Source organism: Helianthus annuus, chromosome 9, assembly GCF_002127325.2.
Source record: "Helianthus annuus cultivar XRQ/B chromosome 9, HanXRQr2.0-SUNRISE, whole genome shotgun sequence".
In the NCBI taxonomy this organism is placed as follows: domain Eukaryota; kingdom Viridiplantae; phylum Streptophyta; class Magnoliopsida; order Asterales; family Asteraceae; genus Helianthus; species Helianthus annuus.
The window spans coordinates 165,989,739-166,005,611 of record NC_035441.2 but is presented as its reverse complement, the minus strand read 5'-3'; positions in this window follow the sequence as shown (position 1 = coordinate 166,005,611).

Here is a 15,873-nt window from a genome sequence, read left to right as displayed (position 1 = left end):
TGATATTCATCATCTTCAGAAGAGTCATTATAGTCAGCAGCATCTTCATAAACCTCATTTTGAACCATATTGTTGACTGACGAGGAAGCTTGAGGGTCAACAACAATAGGTCTAACCAATGGCGAGACAGCAGCGTTGTCACTTTCCAACAACATCCGAGCCGCTGCTGATTCTTCATCAAAGGTTGGCAGATTGAAGGAGTCAAATAGCCCATCATAATCGAACATCCACGGATCACCCGGAGCCCTAACAGGACTCGTGTACCTTTGAACCCTAACTTCGCTCCATAGCTCAATCTTTTTGGTAGCTAGATTCCAAACACGAAAATTCGGAGTAGCATATCCAAGGAAGAAACCCTCGATAGCTCTTGCACCAAACTTTCCATCCGGCTCAATCATAGTACAAGGAGCACCAAACGGTTCAAGGTAAGAAAGATCCGGTTTCCTTTTCTGAAGGAGTTCGAAGCAAGTCTTGCCATGTCTCTTAACTGTGAGAACTCTGTTCAACGTGTAGCAAGCAGCCGATACAGCCTCTCCCCAGAATTGAATAGGGAGTTCCGACTCTACTAACATTGTTCTTGCAGTTTCTATAATCGTCCGATTCTTCCTCTCAGCGACACCATTTTGTTGTGGAGTATAACGAGAACTGTACTCATGAAGAATGCCTTTAGAAGTACAAAACTCATCCATAACTTGATTCTTGAATTCAGTTCCATTGTCGCTTCGGATCCTTTTCACTTTCAACGTATAGAGATTCTCTAACATTGTAAGAAGATCCTTGAGGATGCCAGGAGTTTCACTCTTGTGTGCCATGAACGATACCCAAGAAAATCTAGAGTAGTCATCAGTAACTACTAAACAATAGGCATCACCAAACGTTGTCTTGTGCTTCATAGGTCCAAAAAGGTCCATATGAAGACGTTCGAGAGGCATGCTGACAGTGTTGATTTTCTTCAAAGGGTGAGACTTCTTTGTTTGCTTCCCCTTTTGGCACGAGACACAGATATCTTGCAAATGAAAACTTCTTACAGGCACACCATTCACAAGATTATTTTTCACCAAATGGTTCATCTTTCTCAAGTGAATGTGTCCCATTCTTCTGTGCCAAGATATAGACTCCTTTTCTGTTGCTTTTGAGACAAAGCAAGTGACTTGTGCAGATGTAGTAATCGCCTGGCTCATGTCGAGAATATAAAGATCATTAACTCTCGGAGCCGATAAGAGAATCCATTCTTGTGGAATTTTGAATCCAGGTTTCAGCACATAGCAGCCAGCGTCATCAAAAATCACTGAGAACTTTTTATCGCAGATTTGCGACACACTCAGAAGATTGTGATCAATTTGCTTCACATAATTGATCTTATCAAAGCACACGATACCATTGGAGATACTTCCTTCTCCAGTGATGTACCCACCTTTATCACCCGCAAAAGCAACATACCCTCCTCTAATATTTCTCACGTCGTATAGGAGTCGTAAGTCGCCAGTCATGTGCCTGGATGCTCCACTATCAACAATCCAATGACTATTAATAGTTCCTCCTAGAACATCCTGCACATGTCATTTAAACACATCAGTTGAGAATGGGGACCCAAGCCTTAGTGGTCTTGGGTCGTCCCTTGGCATCACGAAACGTGAGCTCGATCTCTTGATGATTTTCAAGAACAACTGCTCCCCCTGAATTGTCACCCGACTTAGGTAACCAAGTTCGTTTTTGCCTACCAGTTTTTGAAGATTCTGGTTTTACAGGTTGTGACACTCTTGGTTCCTTTTGAACTGTTTTAACTTCAGATTTTAAAGCTTTTTCAACAGTTTTCATGTTTTTACGTCGTTGTTTAGTTTCTTGTTCTTTTACAGTTCGTTTATCATGTTTAGGTGAAACTGATCGACGTTGAGGGTGAACTGTTTCAGGTGGAGCTTTTTCAACAAATTTCTTCTTTGGAGCATTTGGGCAGTTTCTGATAATGTGCCCAATTTCTCCACATTTGAAACAAGTTCTCCTTTCAACAAACTTAGGAGAACTTGATCGACTACCAGATGTTGAACCTGTAGAACCTGAGGTACTTGCTCTTTCATCACACCCGTTTGTGTGTTGGGTGTAATTGTTATCACTGTTACGTTTCAAAATCTTGACTTGTTGTACAAAATCAGTGTTTGATTTGTTTTCAAAAGTCTCAATTTTATCTGTACCTTTTGATGCTACAAATTTAACATCTTTTCCTTTCTTCATGTAACGAGCTCCTTTTGATTCAACCTTAGCCTTTGGCTTTGGAGCTCGTTGTTGTTGTTTACCCTTAGAAGCAGTCGGTTGTTGAGTGGTTGGAGATTTTTGATTACCAAACTGTTTTCTAATCTCAGCCTTAGGAATTGGATCACATTGTGTTACCACAATTCCCGGAAGTGTTTTTCCCAAAAATTTGTTTGTATTGTCTTCAAAGACTTTGTCAATCAAAGATTTATTTACATTTTTAATTGGAAAAACATGATCTGAGTAGATTTTATTATCTCCAACCAAAGTGTACAACACATTACTGCTTTTAACAGTAGACACACCTGGCTTATCAACTTTGACAGGATCAATCACTTGCTTCTTAACTGATGGAACCTCAGGAGTATCAGGATCACAAAGAATGTGATTCTCTCGTGGAATATCTACTCCTTTCATCTTGCTAAGTGATTTATCCTGATCTCTTACAGCCACTTCTGATTCATCATCCGATGTCTCATAGTCCTCGATAATTGGAGGACTTTGCTTCATGGATGATGAAGTTTCTTGTTCCTTAGAGGCTGTGTTTGAAGAATTGTCCGGTTTGAACCCAAGGCCAGTAGTAAACTCCTCAACATCAAGAGGCACACTGGGTTCATACCGAGGCATTTCCTCCTCATCAGGCATCTTGGTATAGTTGTTCATCAAGGGGGGCGGACATTTATTATACCCTATGCCTTTCTGATTTCCCTTTAGTTGTTGAACATCGATGATGTGATCAAGCACAAATTGGGAGTTAGAATAACTATCCAATTTCTGTTTGATCGCATCATGTTCGCATTGGGCAATGGCTAATTGCTTTTTAGTTTCTTCCACAATGTTAATATATTCATTTATACTCACTTGTTTGTGGTAAACTACTTTGTTAACCTCGGACACATTTTTCTTTAATGTTTCTATTACAGATTTAAATTCTTTTTCATTCCGGGTTAAAGCCATGTTTGCCTCTTTGCATTTCGACAGTTCAATAACCAAATTCTGGTTATGACTATGAAGCTTTTCTGATTCAAGCTTCATCTCTGCACATGATTTACAAATACTAGGAGTAGGAGGTTCAGAAGTTACCTGACTAGTAGAGGCTGAGCCGTTTGCCATAAAGGCAGTTTGAAAAGAAAAAGCTCCATCTTCAGAAAATAGCTTTTCCATTTCCGTTGATGTAGCAGCAGCCTTCCTAATCAGAATTGATTTCTGACATTTAAGCTCATCAGCTTCATTCAGTAGCTCCTGAATATCATCATCTCCTTCCTCCTTCTCATCAGGCTCTGAGTGATTATCCCCAGAAACAGAGCCTTCTTCATCCGAACTTCCAGAATAACCAGAACTGTCATCACTCCCAGAAGATTCTTCTTTATGAACCTGCTCGATGACCTTAGCATACAATGCAGTTCCACTTCCCTGATCACCTTCACCAAACTGCACTGACCAGTCACATCCTTCATCAGCTTGAACAGCCAAAGCCCGATTGTGATTGGTAGTTCCAGGCTGTCCCTGATTGTTATTCACTGCCACCATCCTCCGTTCACGGTTTTCTTGTTGGGCATTCACATTCGTCTGGTTTCTGAAAGGGTTGTGATTGCCGTGTTTTGTTGGTCGAGTGCACTCACGTTTAAAGTGCCCTTTCTCGCCACAATTAAAGCACGTGACGGCATTAATATCAAACCCATACTTCGTGTTTTTCTTTCCTTCCAACGAAGTTCTTCCAGTTCGTGCCATGAAATCTTTCACCCTTCTAACCGCACTAGCAAAAGCCCATTTAATATCCATCAACTCCATTTCTTCCTTGTCGATCTGATCATAATCTTCATTGGTCATGTTGATGTTTCCAAGCTGACCTGCTACCAAACCACAGTATGCACTGACCATGGTGTTGATAATCTCCATATGTTCCTTAGCAACTTCAATACTAAGGTGTGAAAGATTTGAGTTGTCGACTCGGATTGTGTGATGACTTTGGGGTTGAGGTTGAGGATTGCTTGTATAGTGAGCTTGCTGTTGTTGTTGTTGAGGTTGTGGTTGTGGCTGTGTTGGAACAGGAATGTAAGACCTCGGATCGAATTGAGGTTGTGGTGGAGGAGCTGTTGACTGAGGAAACGGAAAGGAACTTGAACTTGTATTGGACACAAATGCAGTCTACAGCTTAGGTTGCTGTTGCTGAGCTGCAGCGGATCTTGCCAAAGCATCGAATCCTGGAAGATACATTTCTGTATTCTGAGGAGCTGGAGCACGCCTTGCTTTCCTAATTTCTTCATCATTTTTATGTTCCAGCTTTTGAATGAACTCATAGATGTTGACTTGATCTAGAGTTCCAGTATGCTTCAACAGTTCAATGAAAGAACTCCACTTTGGAGGTAAGGCGTCAGCAAATCTACTCACCATGTCTTGTTGAGTAGAGACAACTCCATAAGCACACATCTCACTAATCAAGTGATAGAAACGTGTGATCATATCATTCAGAGTCTCGTTCTCCAAAAACTGAAAGGATTCAAACTCTTTCTTCAACAAATCATGCCGAGATTTTCGAGCAGCTGCATTGCCTTCTCCTCTAGCAACTAAGGCATCCCACAATGCTTTCGTGGTCTTGCAATATGAGAACTGATGGTAGATGTCTTTGTTGAGTGCTTGAGTAAGTGTGGCAAAGGCCTTTTTCTCCAATTCATAAGCCTTTTTGTCATTTTCAAGCATATTGGCATATCCCTCTGAAGTTGACGCAGCAGTTTCAAGATTAGCATTGAACGCATTTATGAAACACGTCCAAAGATCAGTGCTTTGCCCTTGAACATATGTGTGAAAACGGTTTTTCCATGATGGAAAATCGTTCATATGGTTCAACTTAGGTGGACGATTGTTGCTGCCAGTTTCACTCTCACTAATCAGAAGGTTCTGAAGACTTTGACTTTGATTGGATACCAAAGCCCATTGACTTGGACTGATTGATGGCTGTGGAATCATACTCTTTGCCCAATCTGCAGCAGTCACTAGCTCTTGATTGGATCGTGAGTCCAAACTCCAATCCCATGGACTTGTACAACTCATTTTGATCAAATATTAAAAGAAAAACCTACACAACCACAAACTGTTAAGTGCAAAACGGATAAGAACTGAAAAATACAACCTGTTCGAAAGATCAATACTTGTTCGAATGATCAACAAGGTTCGAAAGATCCTTGTTGAGTTTCGAACAAAGACTTCGAAGGATTGACTTCGAAAGATTGACTATACGAAGGATCCTTATCTTTCGAAAGATGATTTCGAAAGATTCTCCTTATGTTTCGAACACAGGTCTCGAAAGATTCACAACGAAGGATCCTGATCTTTCGTACAAAGATCTCGACAGATTCACACTTGAAAGATACTGATCTTTCGAACACTAATACGAAAGATTCTCCTACACGAAGGATCCTTATCTTTCGAAATGAACAGTAACTCGAAGGATGATCTTTCGAAAAGATTCCTTGACTCGAAGGATAACACACTGACTTCGAAGGATGTTCGAAGGATGGCTATCTTTCGAATCTCCTTGATCGAAGGATGATCTATCGAGCTCGAAAGGTATCTTTCGAGGTCTGACACACTGACAAAAAGTACGACAGGTTGGTGAAAAGTTGATGTGGTTGGTGAGCCAACTTTCGGCAGAAAGGATGGTTCTGCCAACAACTTTTTCACCAGCTATTTGACTTTCAAAAACAATACCAAAAATGGCAACCTTATCAACAAGATCTGGTCACCGGAAACACACCGGAGATATGGCCGGAAAAATCAAAGTCACTTAAAAACAAGTTTTCAAGTTACCCAACCCAACCTTGAACACTCCCGAAGGTTTAGAAACCGTTTTTCAGTTTAAACAAGCAAGAAAACCACCAAAAACGGGTGCTAAACCAAGTGTTCAAACACACCAAGAACTTGAACAACCCGGTTTTAAACAAGGTAAAGAGCCAAAGCTCTGATACCACTTGTAGGTCCCTTTTCGCGGAGGATTACGAACCTAAACCTTGTTATACTAACCCACTAGCAAGTGCGGAATCCAAGCTAGTAGGCAAACCGAGATGAAGCAAGTATAGAAACAAACACACAAGAGTTCACCGATTAACACCACTGTATTAATACGTATGAAGGTTCCGGTTACAAGCACAATGTTTACAAACAGTTTGCAAACTCTCAAAGTGTGTGTGAGTTTCGGACAGAATGCTCTCAACTCTCTAACTTTCTGTCTGTGTGCATCTCTCTCTCACACTACACTGCATGGGTATATATATACCCAGCCCATGATGTCTGGTCGAAGGATCCGATAGATGGTCCGAAGGATCATCTATCGAGTACATTTCATTCGAAGGATGAGCAGGGACCTCGAAGGATGATCCTTCGAGGTCTACCATTCGAAGCATACCTTTCGAGCACCTCGAAGGATCAACAGTATCCTTCGAGGCTATCCTTCGATACAGACATACATATTACAAGTTATTGGCCAAGTCAAACTAGGAGGATAGTTGACTTGGTCAACTTACAGACTAACTTAGGACATCGTTCACATACAGACCGAATACAGACAAAGTACAGACACAAGTGCACCAACAACTAACACGTGTGTATTGTTTAATTTTAATAGATTCTAACCAGGAAGTCACCAGAAAGTAGTAGCATTATCTAAAACAGCAATGTGAGTACATCTTATTTTTGTAAACTATTTTTACAAAATCTCAATTGTTTTAAAGTATAATTAACAGTGATTGAGTCTATGTATTCTACAATTATTTTCGGTATGTTGGGGTTTTGTATACATTACTTGTTACTACACTGTGAGTAGTAGCATGACCACAAATCAGGATTGACGGTACCGTGGGTGGTAATTGGGTAGATAAAAACATTGTAATCGCTCTCAATACTGTAAAGATATAAAAGCATGTTTTGATTAAACTGGGATGCACTCGCCAGTATTTCTTGCTGATAAAACTTTTTAAAACGCGTTTCAGGTATCTTAACGTGAAGCTAATAAAAGCCAGCTGGAGAGCACTGAAGGCTTGGAAAAGTGGCTATAAAAGTTACCTAAATAAGAAAGATGTTTTATTTCAAATAAATTAGAGTTCATCCCTATAAACGTATTGTAATGAAAACTTGGGTTTTCCCATATATTTGTTATTTATAAAAGTGTGGTATTTTAACTCTGATAAACTATTTCCTAACTACGGTCCTGATGTTAATTTCCGCTGCCAAATTAATAGACACCGATACCACTAATCTGGATCTCGCGACACCTGCTCCCGGGGTAGGGGTCGGGGGTTGCGACATTATTTCATGTAGTCGTGCGATCTCACCATCACGTGGGTCGGGATTACTTTCTTTGATATTTTATACCTAAAGATGGTCGGCTTTGTCTACGTCAGGTCATTTTTTATATCATGCACCACCAAGCAATGTGTTGGGTTATGTAAAATCTAATGATGAATGCCAAAACGCAAGGGATACAACTTCCGTGCCTAATGGAAAAGCTAAAGTATAAACACAAGTCCAAAAGTTCCCCCCTTGAAGGCTTCCCAAACAACTACCCCAACTGCTAAAACAGAACTGCTGCATCAAACAATATTGAAGACAAATACAAAGTGTTGGAATGTAAAAGTGTTGGGTCAACAAGTCAACAGTCAAGTTAACAGAGTTAAGATTGAAGACCAAAAGACCAAATCAACAAGTCAACACAAGACTAGAAGTACTGGATTCCAAAAGTGTTGTAACCATTCCAACAGTTTTGAAATCCAACTGCTTTCTCTTTGTTAGCAGTGGTTTCAATGTAACACTGGTTTAATTGACTCACCAGCAGCTTTACAAATTGTTGGTAGTTACACCTTTAATAAATTGTTTAAGGTTGCTTTCATGGTTACGTCACCAGTAGTTTTTTTTTATCTATTTATAGTTCTTAGATTGTTATTTAGTAACTCTAAGAGCTGAAAACCATAATAACTTAGAGAGAGAGAGAAAGTGCACCTGGTGAAGGGGAGATTTTTTACTTATTTGATTGTACTGAAACGTATGAATAGTATATGAAATCATTCTGTAATCATTCTCGAATCTAGTTGTGTTATAATGATGTGTTTATTATCATTGTTTGATTGAATTTCTAATTCTATTCAACGGTTTATCAAAAACACGCACTATCACACACTTTCAGAGCCAACACAATGTTTTAAAAATAAATTTTTAAACCATATCAGGTTGGGCTTAGAAATGTAAAACGTACCGGGTTGTATCTTGCGGTTCAACTGAGTTGACTAGTTAACTATATAATTTCATTAAAATACAATTTCAACTTAAAAAATAATCTAAAAATACATGATTTCATAATAAAAAATAATCTAAAAGTTAGTCCATAATCAAAAAAATAATCCAAAAGTACTCAATTTTTCAACAAAGTTTTTTCTTTTTTGAATAAAAGTGTCAACAACAACAAACGTACCCAGCAAATCCCACAAGTAGCAAATTTATTGGTAGGGTTTGAGGAGGATAAGATGTAGACAAACATTTCCTCTATATCTGAGGATAGAGAGGCTACTTCCAATAAGACCCCTAGGTCCAAATAAACAACAAACAAAAAACTAAAAGGATAAAAGTAGAAAATATAATGTAAAAAAGGAGTATGAGAGAGTAGCATTGTACACACACATATATATCAACATGAAAATCACATATAGACATTGATACGTGACGATAAAAAAAAACAAGGTACACCTAAAACGTAGAAAAATCTAAGCCCAACCTAGCTAAGACACTACTCTACCCTCCTCTAAAAGTCCTCTATTTTAATCCTGGGTCCCCACAAGCTCTTGAACTTTTTCTTTAGAGAGGTGTACATCTAGTAATCAACATGAAAATCACATATAGACATTGATACGTGACGATAAAAAAAACAAGGTACACCTATAACGTAGAAAAATCTAAGCCCAACCTAGCTAAGACACTACTCTACCCTCCTCTAAAAGTCCTCTATTTTAATCCTGTGTCCCCACAAGCTCCTTGAACTTTTTCCTTAGAGAGGTGTACATCTAGTAAATCATATCTAACCTATTTATCCCAAGTCAATTTGGGTCTTCCCTTACTCCCCCTGCCCTCCACACCAAGGTTTTCCACTGATCTAACTTGCGTCGTTGTCTGCCTCCTCTCCACATGCCCAAACCACCTTAATCTACACTCTTTTATCTTATTTGATAAACTAGTTACTCCTAATCTTTCTCTAAAACTAATTACATATTCAATCTAACCTCGTGTACTCACAGATCCACCTTATTCGGTCTAATCTAATTTCTTAATTATTATAGATTTATGCTAAAACGTAAAACATAGAAAAATAACTAGGTCGATCTAGGACCCGCGCGTTGTGATGAACTTGTCAAACAGGAAAAAATAGACGAAAAAACTTTGAACCCCACACGCACATTGCGGCGTGTTAACTCGCAAAATTTTGAACTAACGCAAAACAAAAAAACTTACGAAAGATATGGGGGTCAAAGTTAAAAGTAAAAAAGTGTTGGGGTTAAATTGCAAAAGATGAAAGCTTTGTGTTAAAAGTAAAAAAACCAAAGAGGTTAAATTGCAAAGATGCAATGTTTTGGGTTAGAAGTAAAATAATCTTTTTTTAAATACCCCATAGGCCCCTAAACGTAGGGTATAACACTATAAAACTAATAAATTTTGTTAATTTATAGTATGAAAATAATAATATATATGCTAATATTTATATGTTTAGGTGTTTTGGATCAAGTAAATATATCTTACGAAAGATGGAGAAAAAGATAATTTAACTAGTGTCTCGGAACTCGTATTTTTTTTAACGATAAATTTGGATCACTGGCGTACTACTAGAGTACAATCGTGCTACCAGTAGAACTAACCTATTATATCTATCTCTACTAGCCAATAATGTCTATACACCAATTTAGGGGGAAACCCAATAAATCGAGGAAAACCATCCATGTGGGAATCGAACACAGGACCTAATCGTCCCTAAGCTTATCCCCCCCCCCCAAGATCCTACCGACCACTCGCATTATTGGGAAAATGATGGCTTTAAAACCAGTCATTTTTTGTTGGAGGGCCGCATTGAATAAAATCCTAACAAAAGTGAAGCAAACAATAAGAAGGGTTAATCTCAGGGTTGGCCCATGGGCCAGAGAACCACCTAAGCTAGAGCTTTAGGCCACAAAATTTTTAGGGCCTCCAATAATTTTTTTAGATAAAAATATCATTACAATTATTAAGTATATATCACATGAGAACGTCTGATTTCTAATTTACCATAATTTAAATCATCAAACTCCAAAGTGTATATATATATATATATATATACATATATATATATATATATGGGAAGGTTCAAATGAAAACCACTAGTTATTGTGAAAACTCGAAAACTAATTAAAAAAAGCCAAAAAAAACATACAATTTTTTTTTTTTTTGCAAACCAAATTTCGCAGGTTTTTTTTATATAAAAAAAAAATTTGTGTAGTGCACATGTGTAATACTACACATGTGTATGTGTACTACACATGTGTATTATTACACATGTGCACTACACAAATTTTTTTTTTTTTTGAAAAAAAGTTTTTTTATATATAAAAACCAGCGATTTTTATTAAAAAAATTGAAAAAAAAATTGTGTGTTTTTTAGTTTTTTTTAGTTAATTTTCGAGTTTTCGCGTTAAAAGTGGTTTTCATTTGAACCATCCCCTATATATATATATATATATATATATATATATATATATATATATATATATATATATATATATTCATATATAGGGTTGGGCTATATAGAAAACCCTAAATATTTAAGAAACCCGGAAAACTCAAAGCTCCCGACCTTTTTTTCTGAAAAAAATAACATATGTAATATACATGTTTTTAAGAGTTTTGGGCCAAAAAAATCAAAAAAGCGCCGAAGGGTTTTTTTTTAAAAAAAAACAAATTTCAGCAACTTTCAGCATTTTTGTCTAACACATGTTAGGCAACCGGACATTGCTGAAATTTGTTTATTTTTTAAAAAAAATCCCTTCGGCGCTTTTTTGTTTTTTTTTTGCCCAAAACACTTTAAAACATGTATATTACATGTGTTATTTTTTTCAAAAAAAAATGTCGGGAGGTTGGGTAAAAATGGGGGGAGATTTGAGTTTCCAGAGTTTCCTAAAAATTTAAGGGTTTTCTGTCTAGCATTCCCCTATATATATATATATATATATATATATATATATATATATATATATATATACTCATAATATTCGAGATATAATTTCATGATTATATAAAAAACAAACGTTTATTCTTATCTAAATTTTTGTTTAAAATTATTTATTGAAAAAACAAATATTTATTCTTATCTAATTTTCTGTTTAAAATTATTATTTATTTTAATCTAATTTTCTGTTAAAATTATTATTATTATTATTATTATTTAATATAAGAGATAAATAGAAAAATAAGGTGAGAAAGCACCAGAAAGCGACACGTGTCAAAAAAGATTTTTGTTTATTAGTACAGGAAGATTTTTTCGAATTGGGCCTTTTGTTAAAACAAAGCAGGCTGGATATGTGTATTGGGCCGCTGAATTAAAACAAAGCACGCGTGAGTTATGTCTATCTACTGTAATCATTTTGATTTAGGGTAATTAGCACGTACTGAAAAGCAATTGCCGCACCACACGCGACTCCCAATCACAGGCAAGATGTAATCGGCGTTTGGGAAACGAAGCTATGATTGAATGGATTAATCCGTGATTTAGGTGTTGGAGATGGAAATAGGCGAAATTGTAGCGCCGATTCACTGGTATAAGGTCTTTTTTATAACGTCTTTCACTCAAAATTGTTTTTGTTTTATGTTATTCTCACAATCAAATTCGAAACATAAAATACAGGCGATTGAGGGAGCTATTGTTTGATGTTGTTTTGGATTTTGGAGTCTGCCAATTTCAAAGTTGCAGAGATTTGATTTCTGTTGATTTTGAGATTACTGCCAATTGATCCAAGATTTATTCTTCTAAGGTACTCTTACAATACTTGCCCTAATAGTATATTAAAAAAACCTATAGATTTTATCAAATAGTCTTTTATCAAGGCATTAGGTTTGTGAATGGATACAACAGGTATGTTTTTTATTCTTAACTGTATAGCCAATTTTTTTTAGGCCTTAATTTTGTACTTTCCTTAAGGTCATCAAAATGGTTAAGTCGACCCTGATTAATCTTAATGTGATACAATCTATCACTTTTTGGTGTTGAATGAGAATCGACAGATCATTTGTTTATATCATGCAATTTTGGAAAGCATGGAACCAAATCAGGATGTGGTGCAAAATAACCTCTATCATTTGTTTAGCACCTTTCCAGAGTCTAATATAACAACCTTTTTTGTCTTTAGAAAACAAAAAATAAATAAATAAAACTTAGTAATTAATTTAAAAATGAGAACACCTTGGATTTTGGGTCTATATACATATATGGTCATCATAGAGTTTTGAGATGAGAGTACAAGACTAGCTCTTAAGCATTTATAAAAGGACAAAAAAATTGTTTTATATCCATATAGCCTATTACTACGTGAAGTTGTGTGGATTATGGAGCCTAATTATTTTAATGTAAACATTGGATTAATGGAGTCCGGTTATCTTATAACAAACTGAGTTCTATTTCATTTAATCCATCCCGAAAGGCAACTTAGGACCTGCTAACTTAATAAAACTATAATATTATTTAAGTTGTCATATATATTACTTGATTTGTACGAGTGTAAAGACAATAGAGGGGGTGGTAGAAGCATGAAGAGAAAGACAAAGGGGGTACTTTGTCCTCTCCATTAATAACATATGGCCAGTTCCTCGTGGGTTCCATATTCATATCATATGATACTCATACTCCAGTTCAGTCTCCCCTCGTGACTCGTCCTCTTACTCTTACTATCCATTTGTTTTTATTTATATTTCAGTAATATGATTAATTTACTTGGTCCTAACTAATGTTGATCAAAATATATAAAATATAACGAACAACATTTGTCATAATGGCATTAAATACAGTGATCATGACATGTCCTCAAGTAAGTGCGAACACTCTATTTAGGTAGCAACGCAGCTTGTTACTCGTCTACCTCCTGTTTTGATGTAACTTGACAAGTATGAGTGAAATAAACATCTTAATTACTTTAAAAAAAACAAATATCAATTTTTTTTCTATAACCTTATCTTAAATATCATTAATATATGTAACTATTTGTGGAATTTCTTTGTCATCAAATTAAACGTTGTATTGTAACTTTTTAAGGGAAACCTAGAGAATAAAGATTTAAATGTATGCATAACTTTCATTCATATACTTATGCACAAAGATGACAACTTTTAAACTGTTTTTCTGTCCCAATATATCTAGTTTTTATCAATCGGTAGATCAATCAAAAGTGGTATTTTAGAAACTGTTTAAAAGTTATAGCTTGATTTAATTACTACTTATTAAAAGTTTATTTAATAACTTTTTGTGGCGAAAAACTATTCGATTGGCGCTAGTATAGTTTAAAAATGAAAAAGGTATTAAAAGGAGATCAGTAAAGGCCAGAGAATAGGACAAAAGAGACACATGAAAGAACCCTTGTGAATTGTCGTATTTACTGCGCATTTGATTCTTCAGCACTTCGTTTTTTTGACTTTCCATTTACACTACTCTTCCCATATACTCTTTTATGATTTATCTGTATTCTTTCCCTATAATTTAATCTAACAAACGAAAAATAAAATAAAAAACCTCGCGCTAGTATTTTTTTTTACGTGTTCATAACCTAGTGGTGTAGTTTTCTTATATTTGTCCCCTATGAGTTTGATACCTTACAAGTATAAAATTACAAAATTATTATTAAAAAGGGTTTTCTTTTATTACATAATATATCTTTATAACAATTTAGAAAGAAACCAATATTGTTCTTGTTTATGTATTTCGTATTCGGTTGTAGTTTATGTTTCGTTATGTGTATACAAAGTTATGTTATATATGTCATATTTAGTTGTTCAGTTAGTTAGTTTGTATTACATATTATTTCATTATAATTTGCTTAAACGCTAAATACTGAAAGTGGTTCAGACCAGTGGCGGATCCAGGAAAATTTTTTCGGTGGGTTCGCTATTTTTAGATGCTCTAATTTCATAGGATCGGACATAACTTTTTTGGGTTAGTTCGACTGTTCGGATCGGGTCGGGTTGGGACGGATAAGGTTCATCACATAGTAAAAATACGATACGCAGGGGCGCAACTTTGTAGGGGTCGGGGAGGGGGGTATGTAGTGTCCGGTATGTAGTTTTCGTTCAGTAGTGCCCAATATGTAGTTTTCGTATAGAATTTTTTTAGATATATACGTTTTCGACCCCCGGTTTTATAATTTTATTAGGTGTATACGTTTTCGACCCCCCAGTCGGAAATCTCAAGCTTCGCCAATGATGATACGTATACAAAAAAAACACTGTATTTTTTAAAAATAAAAAAGCACAGTTTAAAATCACCAAGTATCTCATTCAGATTTACATATACTGTTAAAGGCCGGATCGATGACGAACATCAAACATTGCACTTGATTCAAGACATGAAGAACAAGAACAGGGTAGATGAAGAAGAAGATGCAAGACAAACTCATTCATTTCAATACAATCATCACAGATTACATACCAAACGAGTATACATCATCTTCTACAAGCTGGTTTAGATCACAAAGACCTAAACCCTAGCTTTCTCTCCCTAACACATGATCTCTCTCTCTAGAATTCACACCAGGAGAATAAGTTGGGAGAGGAGCACAAAGCTTCCAAGAGATGCCCTAATCTACACAATACACACATATATATAGGCTAGGGACTAAACCCAGACAAAACACATTGTCCGGGATACAAAACAGTACAATAATCCGAAACACTAGAAAGTCATCCGGAATGCCTTCAGCAATTGATAATCTTCATTATCGTTGACTTTAACTTGGACTTCTGCTTTGGTTGAACAGAACTGATAAGCGACAGTTACCCGGCAGGAACTGCACTTACGGTCTCCCCCTTAACTGTTGCACCAGTTCTGTGTGGCATCTATAATCTTCAATCACCGGATACTGCACTTACAGACTCCCCCTTGACTGATGATATCATGCATGCCTTCATATTTAGCTGAGACTTGATCTTTTAGGTAGAGCACAGCGATCTTCAACCCTTCTAATTAAAGACTTGCTGACGATCACTTAAGGCTGCTTTGAGAAACCCGAAGAATCCAACATCAAACACTGTTGATCCTCCCCCTCAAACTACTCCCGAATCAAATTAACGCGAACCGACCTACAACCACATGTAGGAATATCGCTCGATACATTAATCTTCAAACCTAACCGGTAGCAGAAAGAAACATTGGATTTCCAATGCCCAACCTTGAACACTTCAAACTTCACAAAGACATGAAGCTCAGTTCGATAAGTTAATAACAGACTGAACTTTGTAAAAGTACATCCACCATCTTGATCAGAGTCTTCAACCGAGTGTCTGAAATCATTTCATCTCGAATCTTCAAGATCCAATCTCGTATCTTCACAAAATCCACCAATTACCCGTTGACTTTCGTCT